We start from the raw sequence: 6109 nt of genomic DNA, 5'->3' as shown, positions 1-6109 counted from the left end.
AGGGGTTGAAAGAGGGGTGAAGAAAGGGAGCAAATAGGGTGACACAGAAGGGAGTCGGAGAAGAGGAAATGAGGGCTTTGAGGGGGAAGGTCTCGAGGAAGGGATTTGCCTTTAATAAGACTTTGACGACAGGGAGGGTGATCGTCTGACCGATATGAAGAGGGAGAGGTAGAGATGTTGCTGGTGAGATAGACGAGATCAAGGTACAGTGAGATGTTTGGCATCAGAGGAGCAAAGTATTCTGACTGGGTTGTAGCAGGAGAGCAGTGAGGTGAGATAGGAGAGGGCAAGGTGAGTGAGTGCTTTAAAGCAATAATAATTTCCCACCCGACATGGAAATGCCCTGGAGAACGGCGTGTACTTAGGGTGGATGGGGTCCGTAGAGGCCAAATTGTCACAACCTCTATGCCCAGCTTCCATTTGGATTTCAATTTCCATTCATACCATCCATGCCTTTGAGCAGGAACCATGTGTTTAGTAAATTGGTGAAGGATGTCTTTGGGGATTGGCAAGCAACAATTCAAAAATGAAGTTGGTCCAAGGGATTTAAAGCGGAAAAGTTCACCCCAGTGGCCTTCCAGATCTAAGGGTGTACTCGCAAATCCTGTGGATAACCCCTACCCGTTAAAGGACTGTCAAAGACCGAGGGGATTCAATCCAGCTACCGTTCACCGAGAGAGACGGTCTGTCACTCTTCAGCGTCGCGTTTGCAAACAGCTCTGCTGACGAGACTTCCACGAGCCAAGAGCCGCACGGGGATCTCTCCTCCTTCAGCCAGAACGTTCTCCCTCCCCTTGTCCATCTATGCCCAATTAGCTTTATCGGGCTTAGGTCGCTCCAGCCTAACTAGCTTGGGGCCATTAGAGGAAGGGGTCTCGTTCTTGGGCTGCCTGATTCATCAGGAAACAAGCAGAACTGAGGTCTGAAGATCTCCCGCCTACGCAACTGATGTGTCGTCCCTAATGAACCTCAGCGTGATAGACAGTTAGCCATCTCGCCAACGCGCCGCCATCGTTGCAGACCAACGGTGCTCAGAATCTGGGAAACTGCCCGCGTTCCTTCCTTCCGCTTTCACTTGAGATGTCGTTTTCTTTCTGCTGCGGGTGCTGAGGGAAGGGAAGGACTCTGAGAATTGGAAGCACTGAGTTCTTAGTCCCGGTTCTGTCTGAAACTAACCAAGGCGAAGACGTAGTGAAAAGAGCCCGGGCTTGGGAGCCAGAGGACGTGGGGTGTCATCTTGGCTCCGTCACTAGTCTGCCGGGTGACCTTAACTTTTCTGGGCCTCAGTATCCTCATCCGTAAAACCGGGATTAAATCGTACCCTTTTTTACTTCGACTCTGAGACCTGTGGGGGAAAGGTGTGTGTGTGATGTGGAGGTTTTTTAAATGGTATTTGTTGATTCATTCATTCGATCATATTTATTGAGCGCTTACTGCGTGCAGAGCACCGTACTAAGAAGTACAGTTCATCTGCACATAGAGACAATCCCTGCCCACAACGGGCTCTTTGTTAAGTGCTTCCTAAGTCCCAGGCACCGTGCTAAGCACTGGGTAGATACAAACATAGGTTGGACATAACCCCTGCCCCTTGCGGGGCTCCCAGTCTAAATCCCCATTTTACAGATGAGGGAACTGAGGCACAGAGAAATGAACAGATTTGCCCACCCAGGTGGCCAGTGCTGAGCTGGGAGTAGAACCCAGGTCCTTCTGACTCTCGGGCCCAATGTCCCATCCACTAGACCACCCTGCATCTGGTTTCTTATGTCCAGCCCAGGGCTTAGTACGGTGCTTGGCACCCAGTAAGTGCTAAACAAATACCATAAAAAAAGAAATTTGAGGGTTAGGGGATTGCACTTGCCTCCGAGAGTAGAATGTATTTCCCCACGCAGGATTTCACTCAACTGTACATCTCTCACCGTTCTTAGCATCAGCTCTCCTTTCAAGACCTAAACTTGGAAGCTAGAAAGTCCTCACCCAGTTTGGGTCCAAAATAGTCACTCTAATGATGACATTTGTTAAGCTCTCACTATATTCCAAGCACTGTGCTAAGCACTGTGCTAAGCACAAGATAATCAGATTGACACGGTCCCTGTCCCAAACGGGGCTCACGGTCTGGGAGAGAGGGCTCATGGGTTCTTACTCTTCATTCTACCGATGAGGAAACTGAGTCACAGAGGGGTGAAGTGACTTGCCCAGGATCAGACAGACCAGTGGCAGGACTGGGGATAGAACTAAGTTCTCCTGGCTACCAGTTAGCTTCTAGTTGGAAGCAGAGGCGTCTAGTGGATAGAGCTCTGGCCCGGGAGTCACAAGGACCTGGGCTCTAAACCCGGCTCTCCCACTTGTCTGCTGTGTGACTTTGAGCGACTCATTCCACTTCTTTGTGCCTCAATTTCCTCATCTTAAAATGGGCATGAAGACGGTGAGCCCTACGTGGCACAGGGACTGTGTCCAACGTGATTACTTGTATATACCCCAGCGTTACATACATTTCCTGGCACACGGTAAGCGCTTAACAAATATCATTAAAAAAAAAGCAACAAAAAACCCCCAAACTGCTCCCTCCCACTAGGCTCTGCTGCATCTTGCTGCCTCCATGCTGCCAGGTTTTGTGAGAACACATCGCCAACATTTCAGAACTGGGTATATAAAGCACTCAAAACAACCCCTCACGTTGGCTATAGTTATCACCATCTACTGAGGGATAGTGACTTTGGCACTCAGATGTTGATTTAGCATTCTTTTCAATCTCATTATCCCGAGCATTCCATTTTAAATGAAAATATCAGGGGAGGGAAGGAGACGGTCGGTTGCGGGAATCTAATCCACTGAAGAGGGATTAAGATACATGATCCATTATTTAGACAAGGCAGACACCAACTTGATACGGATCCCTGGGAGAACCTCTTAAGTACGCCCGGGTACTTCTTTATCAGGTAACTAGAGTATCAGGGAATCTCTCAAGTTAGAAAGGAAGACACGTTTCAGGGGGAAGAGCTCAGGCCCGGGAATCCGGGGACCCGGGTTCTAACCCTGGCTCCGCCGCTTATCTGCCGTGTGACCTCGTGACCATCCCCGAATCCGATGTCGTTGCTCTCCGGGCAGACCCGGTGATGACATCAGGACAAAGATCTGTAACGTGACGCACTTATAAGCCGCTGGGTAGCGCGATGATGTACAATTGTCCGCAATACAGTGGTTGTCGTGTGCTAATCTGTCATGCGATGATGTCATAAGCCGATCTGTAATGCGACGACATCATATGCTACAGAACCCCCCAGCCACTCACTTTAAAAATAGTGTTGGTATTTGTTAAGCGCTTACTATGTCCAGAGCACTGTTCTAAGCGCTGGGGTAGATACAGGGTCATCAGGCTGTCCACGTGAGGCTCCCAGTTAATCCCCCTTTTACAGATGAGAGAATTGAGGCCCAGAGAAGTGAAGTGACTTGCCCACGGTCACACAGCTGTTGCTTCTCTGAGCCTCAGTTCCCTAATCTGTAAAATGGGCATTAAGTCCTACTCCTTCCTGCTTAGACTGTAAGCCCCATGTGGGACAGAGACTATGTACTACCTGATCATTTTGTATCTACCCCAGTGCTTAGCACACCACCTGGCACATGGTAAGTGCTTAACGAATATCACAGTGATTATTACCATTATTATTATTACTATTAAGGAAGAGGGAGAACAGGCATCCGATCCCCGATTTAAAGATGAAGAAACTGAGGTACAGAAAAGTAAAGTGACTAATAATATTAATAATATCAATCATTCTGGTATCTGTTAAGCCCTTAGTGTGTGCCAGGCACTGTACTAACTGTTGGGGTAAATACAAGATTCTTGGGTTGGACACAGTCCCCGTCCCACGAGGGGCTCACGGTCTCAATGCCCGTTGTACAGATGAGGAAACAGAGGTACAGCAAAGTGAAGTGACTTGATCAAGATCACGGAGCGGAGAGGCGGAATTCGAACCCAGGCCTTCTGATTCTCAGGCCCATGCTCTTTTGCTTTGAAATTTCTAACCCTTGCCACCCGCTGGCCGTGGCTCGGGGGAACAACCTCCCCGTCCCTGCTAGGACAGCGGAGCAGGGCCAAGTCTCCCGCTCCGTCATTTCTGATTTATCGATTCAAACCTGCTACTACTCGGTCAGCCCGATGTGGGCAGGGAATGCGTCCGCTGCACTGTTATATCTTACTCTCCTGAGTGCTCAGAGCATGCTCTGTGCACAGTGAGCGCTCGATAAATACGAATGATCCACTGATTGATTAGGGAACCATGCGGAACTCTCAACGGGGCCAATGGAGATGTGATCTCGATGGAATAGACTCACTAAAATCCCAGGTTTCTCTGATTGATAGCACTGTCCACAGAAACACCCATCACTTCCTGAATATCATCATCCCTCGCTGGACCAACGCCGACAGCATAGTAGTTGTTATCTAAACACCCTGAATCAAAGGTCAATCAGGAAAGCAATCTGGAGCAAAACCTAGTTCTGGGACGTCTCACATTTCAGAAAAAGAAAAGAGAGGCCGTATCGTATCTATCCTAGAGCTCAGTACAGTATTTAACAAATACCGTTGGTGCAGCGTGGCTGGGAAGCAGCGAGGCTCAGTGGAAAGAGCCTGGGCTTCGGAGTCAGAGGTCATGGGTTCGACTCCCGCCTCTGCCAGTTGTCAGCTGTGTGACTGTGGGCGAGTGTGACTTGGGCAAGTCTCTTCACTTCTCTGTGCCTCAGTTACCTCATCCGTAAAATGGGGATTAACTGTGAGCCTCACGTGGGACAACCTGATTACCCTGTATCTACCCCAGCGCTTAGAACAGTGCTCTGCACATAGTAAGCGCTTAACAAATGCCAACATCATTATTTTTATTATTACTCGCACATTTTTTTTTTATTCCAAGGCTGTAAGAGGAGGAGCAGGAGAACAGTGAAGAGACAGCGTGATACAGCTATTTGACACAGGACGTCCTTCGAAGAGTATGTAGACGGATCTGGCCGGAAAAAAACAGCTAAACATTTGATGTGAAGTTCCTTTTGACGTTATTTCCTTCTCCTACTCACACCCCCCGGTTTTGGATACACCTTCTAAGCTGAGTCCCTGGCTCATATTTTCTCAAAATGCTCCTGGAACCGACTAGTTTATTTACTAAAAGACAAGGAACCAAAATTTATGTTGACATAAACCAATATTTATTCTCGGTCTACAAAGCAACGACACTTACATTCGCGAGCTTTAGTTTGGGGTCACTGTCTGTTTACTTTCTGAGCGAGGCTCCGGGTTTTCTCGATAATCGGCTGATGGGCTCTCAGTAATTATTGCAACATCAGGAGGGGTCAGACAAAGTAATGTTATCTTTCCTGCAGGCTCAAAACTTACTTTCAACGTCCCCTCTGCAGGTTTCCTCTCCCGACTTTACCTTCCACTTAGAAATTGTACAGGTCATAGAGAGAGATAGTGTAGGCTAGTGGAAAGGGCAGGGTCTTGTGAACCAGGGGACCTGGGTTCTAATCCCCCACTCCACCACTTTTCTGTTTTATGATCTCGGGAAAAATCAGTTTACTGCTCTGTGCTGAAGTTTCTCGTCACTAAAATAGGGATTAAATATCCCTTCTCCCTCTCCTTTAAATTGTGAGCCCCACATGGAATAAGGATGGTGCCTAATCTGATTTTCTAATATCTACCCAAGTGCTTAATACAATGTGTATCACCTAGAAAACCCTTAACAAATGTCATAAAAATACAAATCCCACAAAGAATCTCAAGATATTTATAAGTATTTTAATGTTTCCTCCATCAGTGGATCTGTTCCTTCTTGCCATGGAAAGTGTCTTACACTTTTATCACTCTCTATATACATATATATATTTGTTCCTGAATGGTACTTCCCAAGAGCTTAGTACAGTGCTCTGCACACAGTAAGCACTCAATTAATACAATTGAATGAATATATATGTATATATATATATATATACAGCACTTACTATGTGCAGAACACTATACCAAGATCTTGGAAGAGTACAATCAATATTAAAAAGTTAGTAGACCTGTTCCCTGCCCAGAGCAAGCTTACAGTCTCAAATGGGAGACGGGCATTAATACAAA

At 47.2% G+C, this 6109-nt stretch overlaps 1 long non-coding RNA gene across 1 annotated transcript; it reads left to right on the top strand.

Moving 5' to 3' along the window:
* The first annotated feature begins 1079 nt into the window (after positions 1-1079).
* On the top strand, positions 1080-5167 carry LOC114814179. Its single transcript, XR_003761928.2, has 2 exons — positions 1080-1358; positions 4908-5167. It is a non-coding gene; the product is annotated as an uncharacterized LOC114814179 (long non-coding RNA).
* Positions 5168-6109: the final 942 nt, after the last annotated feature.

Source organism: Ornithorhynchus anatinus, chromosome 9 (genome assembly GCF_004115215.2).
Source record: "Ornithorhynchus anatinus isolate Pmale09 chromosome 9, mOrnAna1.pri.v4, whole genome shotgun sequence".
NCBI lineage: Eukaryota > Metazoa > Chordata > Mammalia > Monotremata > Ornithorhynchidae > Ornithorhynchus > Ornithorhynchus anatinus.
Note: the sequence above shows the minus strand (reverse complement) of the source record. Positions and strands in the feature narration are given on the sequence as shown.